General features: G+C 41.9%; 1 long non-coding RNA gene across 1 annotated transcript in view; it reads left to right on the top strand.

The window, feature by feature from the left end:
• LOC108446035 overlaps positions 1–11,055 on the top strand; it is a 13,861-nt gene extending 2,806 nt beyond the window's left edge. Inside the window, exons 2-4 of the long non-coding RNA XR_001861140.1 lie at positions 6,948–7,115; positions 7,606–7,739; positions 10,483–11,055. This is a non-coding gene — a long non-coding RNA (uncharacterized LOC108446035). The remainder of the gene's footprint in view (positions 1–6,947; positions 7,116–7,605; positions 7,740–10,482) is intronic.
• Positions 11,056–17,665: the final 6,610 nt, after the last annotated feature.

Below are 17,665 nucleotides of genomic sequence, written 5' to 3'. Positions count from 1 at the left end.
AGCAGAAATAGTTCAACTCCCTCCAGCCCCCTGGATATAACAGAGCCGAAAATCTGTGCATCACCCACTGATAACATCTCAGACTGGCTCTGCACGAGCTGAGGGTGAAAAAAGGCACAACCATGAAATGCCCAGGTCCTGCACTAAATACAGCACAGCTGGGGAGTGACTTGGGCACTGCCAAGACACCCCCCAACACCACCACTTGGCCCCAGACCTCCAGAGAGACCCAGGGCAGAGGGTGAGAGAGGAGGCAGCTGTGGTGTTCTGTCTCCTGCTTGTTTTCAGTTTATGGCCAAGAGGTACTGTTCCAGCTTCCTGAAGCCTGCCATGCCATGCAGACTGAATCTGTATGGAAAGCAGTGAAAAGAGGATAAAGTAGCCAGAAAGTGTGTGGTGGCTAACACAGATGATGAAATACAATCATGGTTGCAAAAGAATATTATATGTTCTAGTAGGTATAACAATGAATTAAGAGTACAATGAAAATACAAAAATTCTCCACTTTTTATTATTATTTTTTTAATTTTATTTTCATTAACTTCGGCTGGCTTGGGAGCCATTCCTGTACATATTTCCAAATGCCATGAAGTCATTTATGCACCACTGGAAATTGTTTTAGATATTCAGGCCTGTGTTACTACAAACTGCAAGTTGATGACTAAGCTATAGCTTTGGAATCCAATTTAAATTGGCCATTTTAGCACAAAGATACACACTTTTGTTATTGCAAATGGGTAGAGGAGTTGTTCTTCACTGTAAAGCAAACTGTATTTTGTTTATCTAGCGTTTAAATGTCCAGTGCTAAAGCAATACCAAAAAAAAAACCCTGAAGTAACAAACTAGGGGATATCATAGTCTGGGATTTTCCTCCAGCATGATGATTTTCGAGCACATTTTTTTCCCTCCATTTTCAGACACATCTGAGCCTTTCACTGCAAACTGCTCATACTTGAATTCATCTTTCTTAGCTATGGCTGATTAAAACTGGAGACAGTATTGCAGATGAGGTCTAAGTAGTAGCCTGTAAAATGGCATGAACTCTCCCTCATCCTTACTGAAGGTAACCTGTCAGAGGCATTCTTGGATTGCCACTGCCTTTTCACAGCACTGGTGGCTCTCAGTTGTCCCATGGCCAATACCCCCAGATCCTTCTAGCATCAGTCATCCCTAGCTAATGAGCTCCCACTATAGAGCAAAAAAGTGATAATAGTCCCCAAGGCCAAGCCCATTTACACTCTGCACTATAAAATTTAATTCCACTTCTATTACTTTTTCCCCTGAGGTCCTCCAGTTCTTCCTCCTGTGACAGCCTGATGCTCTTTACACTGGTGCTTCCTCATGGTGTCACCAGCAAATTTGATTTGTGCCCTTTGTGGTCATTCACATGCCAACGCCCCTAAAATAATTATTAACATAAATATTACATAAAACCAGACCTGTTCTCCGTTGCATTGCTTTATTAACAGCCACAAAACCAAAGTGAGTCCATTCCCTTAACAAGTATGTAGAGCAAGAAAAGAGCTTGGCCAAAGTACAGACATCCCAGACATCCCTTCAAGGGCCCGCCTTGCCATTACAGATCCACCTGGGATCCAACCCTTACAGATCCAACCAGGGCAACACCACCAGCATGGGGGGGCCCCAGCAGCATCAACCCCACCTGGCTGCCAAGGGCAGGACCAACCCACAACAGCCACAGGGCACATGGGAGCAGTAAGAGAAAGAAACAGAGGCAGGGCATGAGCCCTCCAGGTGGTGAACAAAACAGATGTCTCAGCTTTTCATTTTGATGATCTTCAACCCATCTTGCCACTGGCTTTAAATGCCCATGCGCAGGTGACACATCTTTGTCCTCCAGCTTTCTCCCTGGTCATGTAATCCACACACTTTAATCCAAAGGAAGCCCAAGTAAGTGAAACTCTTGTGGCCTTGACTTTTATTCTGAGCACCCCATTCAGGTTCTCTGAAAAAGGACTGCTATAAAGATTTTTCAAAGAAATTGGGGTCACCTGCTGCAGTGAACTGAACATAATTGGGAAGCACTGTAGATACTCTCTGTTTGGAAATGCATTGCGTGTGGATATGGCTAGTTCAATTTTATATGTTTCTGGCTTCACATGCTATTTTTAAGAGCTGTAAATGGAGCAGGTCCTGCCCCCCTCCTTCCACCCTCTCTTCCTACTTGCTGATTTCTCATCTTAAATTAAATTGGGTACAAACACTGTAACAAATCATTCTCTCTCTACGTTATAAGAAGATAGGCATAGACAGAAGTTCAGAAACATACAGCATGTAGCATCTTTACAAGATAGGACAAGCACTGTGGCTTTCTGTCACAGGGTTTGCATTTAAAAATTGTAATCTTCAGCTTAGAATGTTTATCATCCTGTAAGAGGGTTACTCTTACCACTGCCTATGAAGAGAGATCTCTGTGATAAAAGATTGTCTTTATCAGAACCTTTTAATTGCCCACAGCAGGCAACCCTTGAGGATCCAAACTGTGGTCCTTACAAGCATTTACACCAAGAAAGAAAGATGTCACTATCATTTGAGAAGATGTACATGTTAAAATGGATGCATCTCCTCCAGCCTAAATTTAAAAGTGGAACTAAGTGGTTGCTGGCTTCCCCAGCTTGCTTTGTCCTCACAGGAGACAGGAGATAGAAAGCAGATATCCCTGCCCTGCTGGCTCTTGCTGTTTCTTCCTTTCTGCTCTACTGAGGCGAGTCCAGCAGTCCTGGTTTGTTGGATCAGGAGACTGGTAACAGCAAAAGCAGACACCCCTCCTGTGTCCCCCAGCCTTTCATGAGTGTCAGCCCCAAAACTGTTTGCAGAAGGTGGCAGTTCCAACTTGATGATTTAGCCCAAGCTCAAGTCTTTCTAACTTGTGCCAGATATCATTTGTTTTACAGTCAGATACCAGCTGGAAATGGGATGCCCCAAACTCCGCAAGTAAATGTTCTTCTTGTGCCATTTGATACAGAAAAAAAGCCCAGAAGGGGAGATCTTCCCTTGAGGTGCAGAGAGTGCTGCAGGTGTCCTTAGAGCAGCTTGTTTAACACACAGGTTGAGGTGATTGGGTATTATTACTGTAAATCAGACCTTCCAAACAGCTGCCATTTCTTTATAGCCCTCCCCTGAATTCTTGACACTTTTTCTTCCATTTATCACAGGTCTCAGGACCATTTCCATGCTTGGGCCAAGTGGTCAAGCAAAAGAGTCAGGGTCTTATGATCTGTTTCATCCAGGAGATGAAGTTGATGAGGGCATCAGATAACTTGGATATAATGGTACACCTTCTCAAGAAAAGGAAAAGTGTCCTTTTTTACCGCTCTGTGGGGAATTGATAAACATACACTCAAATCTCCTTTCTGAAAGGGCCTTTCCTTGGGCCAGACTCCCTTTATACAGCTGGGCAGTGCTGCAACAACGATCACTGACTGCCTGCAGTGTCTATGTGTCCCCTAAACTCTCCAGTGCTGCATAGAATTGAAATGCAAGTCCATTGTTCTGGCCAGTGGGGTTCCAGTTGCACATAGCTTTGCATTGAACAGGGATAAGGCTCCTTCCTGGGCTTTGGAGATGACCATTAACTCAGCTGCCTGCTTTAAGGTGCTCTAGAACTTCTTGCAGCCAAGGACCATGATTTTTCCTACCAGTTTGACCCAATCTGCAGCAATATCCATGGTGCATCTGCCCAAAGCCACGTGGCAAGGGACTGGCAATCCCTGGCTCTGTACCATGCAGCCAGCTTGCAAGACACAATTCAGCAGCTGGGCTGTCTACTTCTTCAAAAATGTAGGCTGATTCTAAGCAAAAGGGAGATCCTTCTGGATCTAAACCATTTATTTGCTGTTTTCCTGAAGAATAATTGAACATTTCAAATTCAATACAAAGGTTCTTGCTGAAATCCCGTGTCAAAAGCTGCAAAAGTGTTCTTATTCCTTTGCTGCTGCTCACACACACTGTGCATGTACTCACCATCTACTTGCCCTTCTGTGCTTGGCAGCCTTTGCTGCATTCAACCCAGCAAAATACAGGTGGAACTACAGCAGATGGTGGCACATCCCCACAAGCTTGCTCTAGCAGAGGTAACTTTAAGGGCACCTTCCTCAGGAAAAGCAGATTTTTGCTCAAGAAGTAGAAAATGAAAGTGTCTGGATACCAAGGGTTATGAATCTAGCAATAACATAGCTCCACTGATAATGACAATGTTTTGAATAATTTTTATTTGAATAGATCTGCCTGCATTACCAATATCTACGGTGTTGCTTGGTAACTATTTCCTGATACCAGGAGACTGAAAAACACTTTTTCAAAACTAAATTACAATTCTGATATTAAGTTTCACATTTTAGTGAATTCAGTCTGTCCTTTGTATTGCTGTCTAGCCACAGCAATATTCCTGGTAACATTCTTTTATATTATCCCTTTTTTTTTTCTTTCTTTCCTTTCCAAAAGGTGCCAAGTGAGGTTGAAAGTAAATATTTCATACTCCTTCCTTGGAAATATGTTGGTATTTTAAGAAGAGTCAGTACAACTGTAAAGTGAGAATAGGGGTGATCTCAGACACAAGTTGCATAATTCAGGATGAGTTTCAGAATTCAAGGAGAAAGCAATTCTAAATTATCAGTGGATGGAAATAAAATTACCACATAAAGTAGTAAAGCAAATGATATTAAAGTGTTGCATGGAAAATAAGTGAATATGTTTCAGTGTTAGCCACACTTCTCTGTATTTATTTTGTTGGTGGTGCAGTGCCAGCCTTCACTTATTTTCCAGAAGCTGCATTGTGTGGTCATGAAGATAATGATAATAATAATAGTAATAACAATAATAACAAATGTAATACTGTTGATAGGATCATAACTCAGTAATGAATAAAATACCACAATGCTCTACTAAATTACTCATTAAAATTTACCTCAGAAAATAAAAAGGCTAATTAAAAAGAGGAAGTGCAGGAAACTGCACTATGCTGCAGTTTTAAAAGTGTATCCGCTGATTTCCTCACATTGCAAATTTCTATTACAAAGTCATTCCTTCCTGATTTTATGTGGATTAACAAGTTCACTTCTGCCTTCTCTGCTGGCAAGGACAGCACTACAGAAGGTGGAAGGATGCTTGTAAATGCCACTGTCTTGTGGGTACTTCCATGACTAAAGAAATGTAGCAGTTGTGTGAGACGACCCCTAATGTCTCTTTTGCTCCCTGATAATGCCAGATTGTGCAGGGAGCTGTTCAGGGAGCTGTGCTTGAAAATTAAATTCCCAGATATATGCACAGTGACTTTCTGAAACATGATTTTCACAATAAGTATGCACTCTTTGTTCTTTTTCTTTCTCAATGGCCTCTTTTGACTGCTGGGTTGAAACTGGCAGTTCAGAGATGTAGAAGATCAGAAGAAGGCAAATAACATTTATTTAACAGCTATTGGTAGTAGCAAAACTCTAGCTGATATGTGGGTGATTACCTCATTTCTATTCCATAACTCTTACAAAAGAAGATAGATCTGTAAAATCACTTTAGAACTCCCTTTCTCCGGCTTTGAAGAAACAGCAAAATCTGCGTGGTAGATGATCGAGGAGTTCTGATTCCCACAAGAGTCCTCAGCCTCTTGTCCATGCACTTCCTAAAAAAATCCACCTCAAATTACAGCCAACCAGACAATCTGGAGGGGACTAGCAGTTTCTGTCAAGGCAGTAAAAGGTAGGGATGGAGAACACCTGTAGAAAAACTTGAAATCTAAAGCTTCCCCCAGTTTGTTTCCCAGGTGAAACTGTCTTCTGACATTTAAAAAAATAAATGGAAGGTTTGTTTATTGCCAGGGCCCAACTGTGTCCTAAGGGCCACATTCCTATGGAGGCTATGGAGCCTCCAGCACCAGAATTCTGCAAAAAACAAGTAAGACAAAACAATCTGGAGTGACTTTGGCAAGCAAGCTTGCTGTAAGTCAAAGGAAAAGTCGTGGTCTCACTCCCACCATTAGATTTCTAATATTATTAATAGCATTTAGTAATAATTGCACTAAAAATTCTCCTTTTATCCGCAAACATGGAAAGCACTTAAGCCAGGGCCAACTATCTTTCAGAAGGAATGCTATGCCTCAGATATTTGGGACTCCAGAAGAAACATGTGAGGAGATTTTTGCTCTGTGCTACAGAAAAGGTCAAGCCCCATGGCTGCAATGATCCCAAATAATTCCAGATTCTCAGAATATATCACAGCAGTTGTTTATTTGCTGTTTAACTACAGATATACTTAATATTGCCCAAAACCAGACACCATGGGTGTGGCACATCTTCCCTCCATCCCCTCTCACCCAGAAAGAAGGCATTTGTGATTCTTCAAATTGCTTTGGTGTGGTTTGCTCAATCACACAGGAAATTACTGAGACAATAAGATGTCTCAGGCGTAGTCTTCAAGGTACTACCATCCCAAAACACTAAAAAAATTATGAACTCCATGCTAAGAAACAATGGTTGAGAAATTTTGGGTTCTCTTCTTTCACCTGCGTTGGTGTGTGTTTTGTGGTGGGGGGGGGGGGGGGGGGGGGTTAACCTTCTAGGGATCAAATCAATATTTTTTATCAAAACCATGAAGTTCTCCTGAGGTTGTATGACTCAGCCTGGTGGAGCTTTTCAAACAGTATTATCCTAGAGTGAGCCATGATGCTGAAAATCTAAAAAATAAATTCTCTTATTGCTGAGGGGAAAAATGGCACCTTGTTGGGTGGCTTGGTGTTTAATAGGCGAAAAGCTAAGAACTCAGTAATCCTCCCAGGTTCTGGGAATTTATCATCTCAAGGCCTCAGTCCTTGCAGAACCAGAAATTACTGTCGTTACTTTGGTGATCTTTTACAATCAGACATTTTCCTCATGTGTTTTTATGCTTTTAATCACTAATATTGCATTGTTTATTTCTCTCCTTTTATTATTGTCAAGGCTAAAATAACATGTGGAAGAGAAATGCGCTCAGAGAAGACAGACTCTAGCTTTATTCCTCTGCTCACACTGCAAAATACAGCACACAACAAATCTGCAAGCAAATCTGGATTCGTGACTTATGTGGGCCATTAATATTTAATGCACGCAGCATCTACTCTTTCGCAGGTTTGTCCATATTCTATTCTAATGTCCTGTAAGCAGTCTCCAGGTAATTTCTGACATCTCTGGAGCAAGAAACTGCTATGTATACAAAATTCAAACTGTGCCGGAGATGAGAAATGATGGCAGAAATAAGTGTTAGAGCCCTTTGATCCCCCTTCCTCTCTGCAGCAATAAATATATTCAGAAAGGCAGCACTGTAGATTTATAAATGTTAGCACTGCGAGTGAAGTCAAACTAATTTACTCTATGAACTTCTCTGACATTATGAAAACTTTACAAAGAGATCATTGCATGTGAAGTATTAAAATACTATAATTTTAACTTAAAAACCCCACTCACCAGACATTCAAGCTCCCTTCTGTATATCTGCTGTGTTTTGAAGTGTTTTAAGAATAAGTGGGAACGCCATAAAGATGGCAAAATAAATTATGCCTCTTGAAGTTTAGGGATAACATCAATATAAAATAAAATTGTATGAATCCATTTTTCATAGATTGAGACTCTGGCAGTCAGGGAGAGGAAGAGTAGAAGGGGATTGTTCTGAATGAAGGGATGGTGAAGAGGAAGAGAGCAGTGTCACTGGAAATGTCTAACACGGTCACGGAAGGGCTGAGCCTTGTCTTTCAGGTAATAAACTCTTGCACCATTTGTCCTGGGGGAAATTAATTGATTGGTGTCTATTCAGGAATTAAATAGTTGCAAATTTGGGAGTGGTGAGTACAGACATCTCACCGTCAGCACTGGGCTGGGCCATTTTCATGGCATTTGGCTTGAAACTGCAAGCTGCAGCCCTTGGCCACACTGCTCCCATGGAGAGGGCAGGCACTCAGCACCACTGCCTGCAGAGCCATTGCAGCCCAGGCAGCTGCACTTGCATTTTCAGACCTTTCCCTCTGCTGATGGCTGGAACAAAGGGAAAATTTTAAAAGGAGACAAAGCCCGGAGGCTGCATCTGAGCAGATGATCATGTCTGTCAGGCAGGAGGATAAATAATGGGTAGGGGAGTACTTACCATCCTGATGTGAAGCTCTCTGCTGGCAGGAATTGTGGGCACCACTTTCATAGCTTCTATAACAGGCTAGGAAATCATTAATGCCTTAATTAGCTCAGAACGGTGCTCAGCATCTTTTGGGCTGCAACAGACCTGTAGGAGCTTTGCTCCACTTTCTATGGTGATGCCCCACAGATTTTAAAATCCTGTCCTACTGTTGGTTCTCATCTGAGAAGGTCTCAGCTGCCACCTGTGACTGGGCTAAAGGTCACACAAGACGTCTCCATTTCCTGGCATTTGCCTGGAGAACCCGACCTCTTCCATGTGCTGATCAGATGACAGCTCCCACCACTGTCCAACCCTAAGGGAAGTAATCAAGTGCAATCCTAACCAGCAATGTATCCCTGCTTTGTAAAGCTAACAAAGGTGGCTATCCAAATTTCAGCACCCAGGTTAGGCTGCTGAGACCTAGCTTGGATACTTTTCTTCACAGCACCATCTAGTGCTTCTTATGCAAGCCACAATTTTCTTTGTCCTTTCCTTCTTTCACATAAATACACAAAACCACATACATTTTAAAATAAAGTAAACACGAAATGGACCGACCCCAGCCCTTTCCAAAAAAATAAATATATATATATATATAAATACTTGAATAAATACTTAAGGTTGTTTTTCTTTTTTCCTCCAAGGAAATAATGAGAGGAAAAAATCACATCAATAGATAAGCAGTGACTTGCAGTCTAGAAACAATGCTGGTGAAGTTGTTACAAGAACCTCAACAAAGCAGGAAAATTAAATTAAATTAAATTAAAATGCTGCTTTTCTAATTATGTCTTTTTTCTGGACTAAGAAACAGTGTGTGGTTAGGTGTGGGTTTGCCTAGATGGACTCCCTTGGTTTTTATATGTCTTGCCCACTTCTTCTAACCTCAGAAACTTTTTCTAACCTCTAACCTTTTGCTTAAGGCTCTTAAAACTTCACTAAATAATGAATGCTGAGGATAAGGATTGCCTTTGCCAATAGCTCAACTACCTCCTTCAATTACAGTGTGAATCCTTGCAGGAAACATTCCCTCACTGATGATCATTGCCACAAGAGACAAACATCCCACAACCTCTCCCCCAAACTTTGATTTGTCTTTTTCTATGGTAAAAGTAATTGGAAAAAAAAAAAAAAGGAAGAGAGTCAAAATTAAAAAAAGGAAAATAAAGGGAAAAGATGAAAAGGACAACAAGGAAAGGGGAAAAAATAAAGGAAAAATAAAGAGAATGGATAGAAAGAGGAAAAGGGGAAAAGGAAGAGGATAAGGAAAGGGAAAGTAATAAAAAGTAAGCACAGTTAAGCAAGAAAACAGTTTATTTTTATTTTTTAAAATCCTGATTATAAATTAGGATATAAACCAGTTTTTTCCTGAACCTGGTGGGGGAGGGGCGGCTGTAACCCACCTTCTATCAGAGGACGTTCCCATTTGGACGTTCCTCCAAATTTGTCTCAAACCAGGACATAAATAAACAATTAAACTTTCCCAATAATCCTGAAAATTGCTGAAATATGGAAGGAGAAAGCAACCAGACGTTTGCCATGGGGTTTTTCACATGATCTCCTTGAACTACTACAATAAATTTCTTCAGAGTCTTCTGGAGATCACAGTGGGAACCAACTGGAGAAAGCTGCAGTGAATACCAGAGCACTGCGTATTGATGGGAGCTGGATGTGTGAGTGCTCTCCCTCCACCAAATAATGTCTAGTCGAGCCTCATATCCATTGATTGCAACTTTGTAATTTGACCTTGGCAGCTTGTAAATTTTCGGGACACTATCCTTAAAAGCAATTCTGTTGTGTTACGCTTTCAAGGCACAGGTTTCATGGCTGGGCTTTACGGGGAAAGGTACATGTTTTAAATAGCTTTTGTGTAAAATCCCTGCAGGGTTTGCCAAAGGCAAACTAATGACCCACTGGTGGAGCTGCGAATGGAATTGGATAATATATTGATACCAGCAGTAAACAGTATTTGATTTTAACAGCAACTAGTATAGAATAACATGTCTAATTTAATTTATGAACTTAATTTAAACATGGAGAGACCTGATGCAGAAAAACTAGTTGCTGTGTTGTTCCTGAACTTTTATTTGCTGCCCATCAGGAAATGGGAAGGATGTTACAGCAGTTGATGTTAATTTGTTCATCTGCTTATGCTGTTGGTATTTCTTGCCTACTCGTGGCATTTTTGCAAGTAATTCTAGCTGCTCTTAATCCTGATTCAAAGAAAAAATTGATTTTCTTGTTATGATTTATTATCATTGATCAGAGTGCAAATAACACATTTTTGCTTTTGACACTTTGTACAGCCACAGCTTTTTCTATTTCTCTCTGCAGGGAAGAACTCCAGAAGTGCAAATGCTCTTTCTTTGTGAGCAGCTTTGCCCACACAAGTAAATCCCAGTGAAGTCACTGGGATAATTCACGTGCACAAGACTGTGCCATCTGGGACCAGGACAATTGTGTACAGCTCAGATTGAAAGTTTCTAATTCTTCTTTTTCCTTATGGCACACATCTTTAAAGAATTCCAAACTATTTATATTAATAATTAAGAAAGCTGAGGGTCTGAGCCTGCCTGGACTTCAGTTCTAGTATAACTTTGAAAGACAGCCAGGGGTCTTTACAATAAAAAAACAATAAAATCCAGCTTTCTTTTTTGGGTGTTTGAATGATGACCTTATGAGGTATATTGAAATGAAAGAAAGAAGCGTTCTCCAAAGTTTTTGCACAAAATGAAAAAAGCAGTACTGACTTCTATCTGTCTCATTTTCAAGTCTTATAAGCCTGTCCTGCTTTCCATGTACCTTTGCTAAATAAAAATGGTCACTATATTGTTGTAAAACATACTTAAATGGGAAGATTTCATGCCAGCAACCACTGAAAGACAAAATGTACCATAAAACATAAATATACGCACTAGAACATACCTTTTACTGACTAATAAGCAAAACATTTCTGGCTTTCACAAGGAGAATAATAATTATGTTTTTGGTATTCCTTTGTGCTGGTTAAGGGTGGCTTTTGCTCGGTTTTTGGTATCAAACTTTTGCAAGAATTCTCCATCCTGTACAAAATTAGGATTCCCCCAGTCACTGAGAGTGAAAGGGAGGAGGTGTATGACCTTCTGTGACCCCCAAACAAGAGATCAGTCAGGTTTTCAAGAGCTGTCCCTTCCTCCAGGTGCTTTGTTGGAATCATGAGTGTGGGTCAAGATGATGCTCCTAAAGAAAGCAGCACTGCAGCACAATCTCAGCGGGATTTCTCCTGTAATGCCTCATTTGCAGGATCAGAGTTTTCTGACCAAAAATATTAAAAATAGAAAAAAAAAAATTAGATTGGAGATATTATTTTATAGCTCATCCATTTATGTTTCCCAAACAATGCCTAATGAAAAGAAAGATAACAATTATTCCCATTCTGAAAACTGGAATTTGTAACATTAAGAGTCTTTTTCTCTCCACAAATCTACAGTCTAAAAAAGAGAATCCAACAAATATTTCATGTACATTGTCTGAGACAACACTTAAAAGCACAGGTATTTCAGGCTTAGTAGCAGTAAAAAAAGAAATTAATTTTGTTCTGAATCGTCAATAGCTAAATAGCTGAAATCAGAAAAAATTTATGTACATGCAGAGAAAAAAACAGATTTGGAGTGGAAACTTTTTTTGGCAAGAATGAGTCTAACAGTATTTGAAGTAGATGAACTATTGATTCCCCAAAATAAATAAATAAATACAAATGCCCAAACATCTTAAACTTCAAAACTATCTGCAAAGTTAACAATGTCACATTTAGAAAGCTGATAAGAAAAAAAAGTCTTTCCTATACAATTGCCATGAAACAGGATTTCTCTTACTTTTCCTTTCTGAGAACAACAGCACGCATGGCTGGAGGAAAAGTGGGCTACCTCAGGAGTGGTTCCTGGACTTTGTGGTCCAGTTCAGATCAATTTGATAAGCAAAGATGTTAAAAAATCTGCAGTCAGTGTCCAGACTTGCTACTAAATTAGCAACAACAGCAAAAAAATCCCAACCCTCCAGCAAACTCATTCAGGCTGGAGTTTCAGCCCTTTCCCTGGACTGTTCCTGGGAGCTGAATGCTGTTAATTTGGTAGCATGCATTGATGAGAGCAATAAGGAGATGTTTTCAGACTGACAGCAGGTCTGAGCAGTGCTGCACAATCCATGTTCTCCAGCTGTGAATCAGTTCCAGCTCACAAACCACAAACTTGTCTTCAAGCCCTAAGCCAGTGTCCTTTACCTTTCAGCTCCATTTTGTGCCTCATACCAAGCTCCATGTTCTCAGGTTGTAAAGCTCAAGAGAAGCTGTTGGCATCCAGCTGCCCTGGCTCGTGGCAGCAGCGTTTTTATTAGCATTTTTATTATCCCTCGGTAGGATGCTCCTGCTCATGCAGAGTTTGTGTGCAATAACTCGGTTCGCAGCTAAGCAGTGATTTGGAATCTGCAGCAGCACTGATTTGAAACCCGTGAGCCGACAGGCCTGTAGGTCACAGCTGCCCCCAGCTCTGGAAGGCTCAGTGCTGCTTCATACCTGCCCTGAAGGGCTCAGCAAACTCCAAGCACATCTCCAGATGAGAAATGTCTCCATATATCTGTCAGTTTTCTGACCAGAGCTCAGGGCTGGGACGGAAAAAAGGGGGAGAGAGAGAGAATGAAACTGCCTATAATGCTCAGTAATCTGAGAGGGATCTACTGTGTAGCTGAGTTGAAAGGCTAAATTAGTTCTCACAGGTTTATTTCATTAAAAGGCTGCAGAAGTATTTCAGCTGCAGCAACAACAAGAACCAGAAGGCTTTGCATGGGCAGGTTTTGGTAGCAGGGAGGCCACAGGGGTGGCAGCTGTGAGAAGCTGACAGAAGTTTCCTCCATGCCCAGCACAGCCGGAATGATGGGAACGCCTCTGTGATAAGATATTTAAGAAGAAGGGAAAAAAAGATATCACACAGATGTAATCGTGGCCAGAGAAGAGCAGGATGAGAACATGTGAGAGAAACAGCTCTGCAGATACCCAGGTCAGTGTAGAAGGAGGGGCAGGAGGTGCTCCGGGAGCTGGAGTTGAGATTCCCCTCTAGTCCATGGTGGGACCATGGTGAGGCAGCTGTACCCCTGCAGCTCAGGGAGGACCACGGGGATGTAGAGATCCACCTGTCAAAAAAATAGAGCATGTCACTAATTTATGTCCCAATGAGGAAGCAGCTCACTTTTGGTCCTTGTAGCTTGACTCTGAAAATATTTGTGGAAAGAATACTTAGACTTAGAGACCAAGAGCCACTGAATCAAGATTTTTTTTTTCAAATTTTTGATCTTGTGTTACAAAGTAAATTTTGTATTGATGTGATTAGCTTATCTGTAACACATAGCTTAATCCCTACCAAATTTATCCAGTATAACAACCGAGCATGGCACTTTGTGCTATGCTCTAGTTTACAACCGATCAAAGATCAGACTTGATGAATTGATTTACACCAACATTCTGACTACTTATAACTTATATTTCACTATAAGAATCCATGAGTAATCAAAACATATTACTCTCTACCATTTCACCCACATATCCCATATTAGTGATTTTTGGATTTAACTTATTAATAGAATATCAGTCGGTTTTTGTATCCAGGGACTTGTTTAAAATGTGACTGATAAAAATGCCAAAAAAAGTTAATTAACATTTATGAACTTGGGAAACAAAGTAAATGAGTGGGAGCTTAATAGTTCCTACAGAGCCCTGGTAAGTCTCTGTGGACAAGGTGAAAAACCCAGAGCCCACAATTACATACTTATGATCAATAAATTTAAGTGTACTGTAAGACACCTGATGAATCATGCCCTTGGAATATAAAAGCTTCCTGTTGATATTTTTTCCCTTCAGCTCCAAAAATTAAAGTTTGTGTATCTCAGTTTCTGAAATGTGGTCTTCTCCGAAACACATTTTCCCAAGAAGAGAATTAAGGCAGGCAAGCATTTCAGGTATTCTTCTTCAATAATCTCTCACAAAAAACTACAATTTTTCTGTCATCGACTCACTATAAAGCAACCCCAGACTTATTGTGGCCAGTAAGCCTCAAGGATAAGTACATATTAAATTGTGAAAAATGAAACGGAAATGAAAAAGGAAAAATACCCATCCAAGACATATCAGAAGGCCCTGGCCATCATACCAGGGCTAGTGTGTGACAGGCTGTGGATTTCAGGGAGTGTGCTGGTAAATAGTCTCTGTATAGAGATTATATAAAGTATAGCTGGAAGCAGGACAATGAGCAGGAAGCAGTGTGGGGATTTTTTTACATAAGAATTGATCTAAAAAAGAGAAATCTAAAACATTTTGATTTATTTTCTATTTCCTTGAAAAGCTGGATTCTGACTCTCTGGCTTGTTACCTACATCTTGCTACAATGCACAGCATTTTAATTATGTGGTCCCTTTGCCAGCGCTACAACTCTGACATACTTCAAAATGTTTTGTATCTTTGAAATGCTGGTGTTCAGCATCTTCATATCCACTAGATGTCACTCAATAGTCATCATTTCCAGCACTGACATACAAACAAACAGATAGGAAAAAAGGGCAACAAATGGGTTTTTCATTCAGACTCAAAATCATGTTCTTTCAGAAATTTGGTAGTCACTGTTTAATGTGACCACAGTTGTGATGTCTGAAATGCTGTTATCATCACTTCAAACACTATAACTTTAAGCTGATCCCTTTAGAATGTCTGGGTGCCACCTGGTAATTACATATTCCTTTAATAAATATAGTTCTTTCAAAGGAAAAAAAACAAACCAAAAGACAAAAGATAATTTGGAGGGTGACGGACTTGCTGTTAATGGATAATTGTGCTTCCGGACCATGACCACAGTGTTTAACATTTTGATCTGCATGATGCCTAACGAAATTTATCTTCAGTGATATTTTATAGCTTATATGTTCATGCCCTACAGGGTTTTGCTGTTAGGAGTTGTTTTGAATCCATACGCCCCCAAAACCACCCAGGATGGGAGGAGTCTCTCTTACCCTGCTTGCAATGGTGTGTCTCTCCCTGGACATTCTCTAGCTCCCAATTCCAGGCATTTGTTCTTGTACGCTTTCAGAACTGTGATCACAACACAATGCAGCTGGCTTTTCTTGAGAAACTAAACAAAGAAAATTTTATCCTCGAATGATTTCCTTGTCTTTTTCCATACTCCCTCAAGCTTCTAAACAGCCTTTCCAAAATATGGGAACTAAAACCATTCCCAGTATTGTAATACCAAAACCATTTCATATGGGGAGAAAACAGCTCCACAAACCTGATTACTACTGGTTTATATAATTTTCTTTCAGAAATAGGTGTTGTGATATATTTCAGTCTCACATTGTTTCAGGGCTACCTTGCTGTCCCACCTTCATTAGATTTGTATTTTCCCTGATGTTGCTGACATCCCTCACAAACTCATGTGTTCAGTATGAAAGGAAAGCTGATGTCTTTACCAACAACTGGATGGGTGAAGGGATGGGTGTCAATGTCTTTGAAATGGATCTTAATGTCTCTACTGACTTCAAGCAGCAGGTTTCTTGCAGCCAGCTCGGCTCCGGAAACAGACAAGGGTCTGCACAAGCCTGACCTTCTGAACTTTGGGCTGAAACGGTAGGTTTGAGGGGGGATATGGGGTGGGCAGTTCAGGAAGGCTGTACCTTCCTAGTACCTCAGCCAGTGGGGCAAGGAAGAGGGCACCATGCAGCCGGGAGTTTGGGATAAAAGGAGGCTGCGCCCTCCAAAACCTCATGAGTGTTTGAGAGAAAACCCTGTGGGCGTGTGTGCCCCAGTGATCTCTCTCCCTTTTATGGAAAAAAGTTGCAGGATTTCTCTGTCTCCTTTTGCTCATAAACATCTGGCAATTGGGAGCTCATCTGGGATCCTTCTGTCGTCCAAGAACAGAACGTGTCAAGAGGAGCTGGAGGTGCCTCACCCAGTTTCAGTGACCAGGTCCCTTCAGCACTGGCCAGCACCAGGTGATTGATTGGGTACCCGAGACTGTCCAAGGGACAGACGAGAGGCGGACCAGGGGGTCCACAAAGAGTCCACAGGAAAGGACCACTGGACGTGGATGCCCAGAGGAGGCAGTAAGGGAAAATCGAGAAGGTTCTTGGCAAATCTCACCGGTGAGTACAACTTTGGGGAGTAAAACATGGCAGAGTGCCCTGGGTGGGCAACAAAGGAAAGTCGAGAAAGGGTCTTGACTGTAGGGATGATGATCCCAAAATATCTCCAAAGGGTCCTTTAGGAGAATGTTGAGACAGTTTGCACATTCTCCCAGAGGTAATTAAGGGCATGGATGCCCAGAGGGGGCAATAAGAGGCATCCAGAAAGGGTCTCAGCAGATGCTCAGAGGGGGAAATATGGTGTTAGTTTGGGAAAGGATTGGTTAAAGGGGAGTGTGTAGAAATGTGGTTAAGGCAAACAGCAGTGGGAGGCTATGTGATAGGGAGAGAACAGTGAGAACTGGGAAGTTCTCTGCTTTATGTTCAAAATCTGCAGTCTAATACAGGGCCAGCTGCAAGTCTCCTGTATTCCTGGCTCCCAGGAGTGGGGAAACAGGGATTGTTCCATCAGCCCCACCCCTCCCTGGGCCATTATGGAGCCAGGGTGGAGGATTTGGGTTTGTAAGGGGGTAAATCTGTGGGGAGGAGTGCCGAGGCTGGGTGCAGAAATGCAGAACTGGCAGCACAGTCTGGTGCCTGTGGGGAGGTGCGGGACCAAGCTGAGGCTGTGGGACAGACGGGGCTCAGCGCCGGGCGGTGCCTGACCCTGACATCCCCTAAGCAGGGTGGCAGTGGCCCCCTGGCCCCATGAGGTTGCAGGATGTCTTTTCCACCTGCCCATCCCTGTGACACTGTCAGCTGTGCCCAGCTGTGTCCTGGTGCTTTACAGAGCTTGTGGTGCTGCGAGGGCGGCCCGGGGGCCTGGACGGGTGTCCTGCAGGGGTGTCTGGACACTGCGGCTGGACAAGGAGCAGCTTTGGTGTGTGGTGTAAGAGACAATGTGTCACCAAAGGCTGGCCTGATACATGAAGGGTTTTTGTTTGGGTCACTGGGGAGATGAGTGATTTTGCAAAGAATTTGGAGGCTGTGGGAGGGTGAGAGCCCACAGGCAGCAGGAGCAGGGACAAGAGAGGTGGCCAAGTGGCCTCTTCCAGGAATTGTTTAGAAAGGCATCTCAGGTATATAAAAGATATGAAAGAAGGGATGAGGAAAAGGTAAAGGTACAGGTAAGGATAATGGCAGAGTATTTACAACCCCCAACAGGAAGAAGTGCAGAGAGCCTCAGGAGCAAAGGGAAGAGGGTAGCCACCAGGACAGCGACTGGGAAGGAATCAACCTGTCATAGGTTAGCAAGCTAAGTCTCGGAAGTGATGTTCTTCCTACGGCTTTCTCTATGACCTGACAGAACCTATCAGTGGCCAGTTTGAATATGGACAATTTTTTAAGCCACTTAAAGTTGTGACCGCCTCTGTGATCCACC

The sequence above is a fragment of the Corvus brachyrhynchos genome, unplaced genomic scaffold (assembly GCF_000691975.1).
Source record: "Corvus brachyrhynchos isolate BGI_N302 unplaced genomic scaffold, ASM69197v1 scaffold152, whole genome shotgun sequence".
In the NCBI taxonomy this organism is placed as follows: domain Eukaryota; kingdom Metazoa; phylum Chordata; class Aves; order Passeriformes; family Corvidae; genus Corvus; species Corvus brachyrhynchos.
Note: the sequence above shows the minus strand (reverse complement) of the source record. Positions and strands in the feature narration are given on the sequence as shown.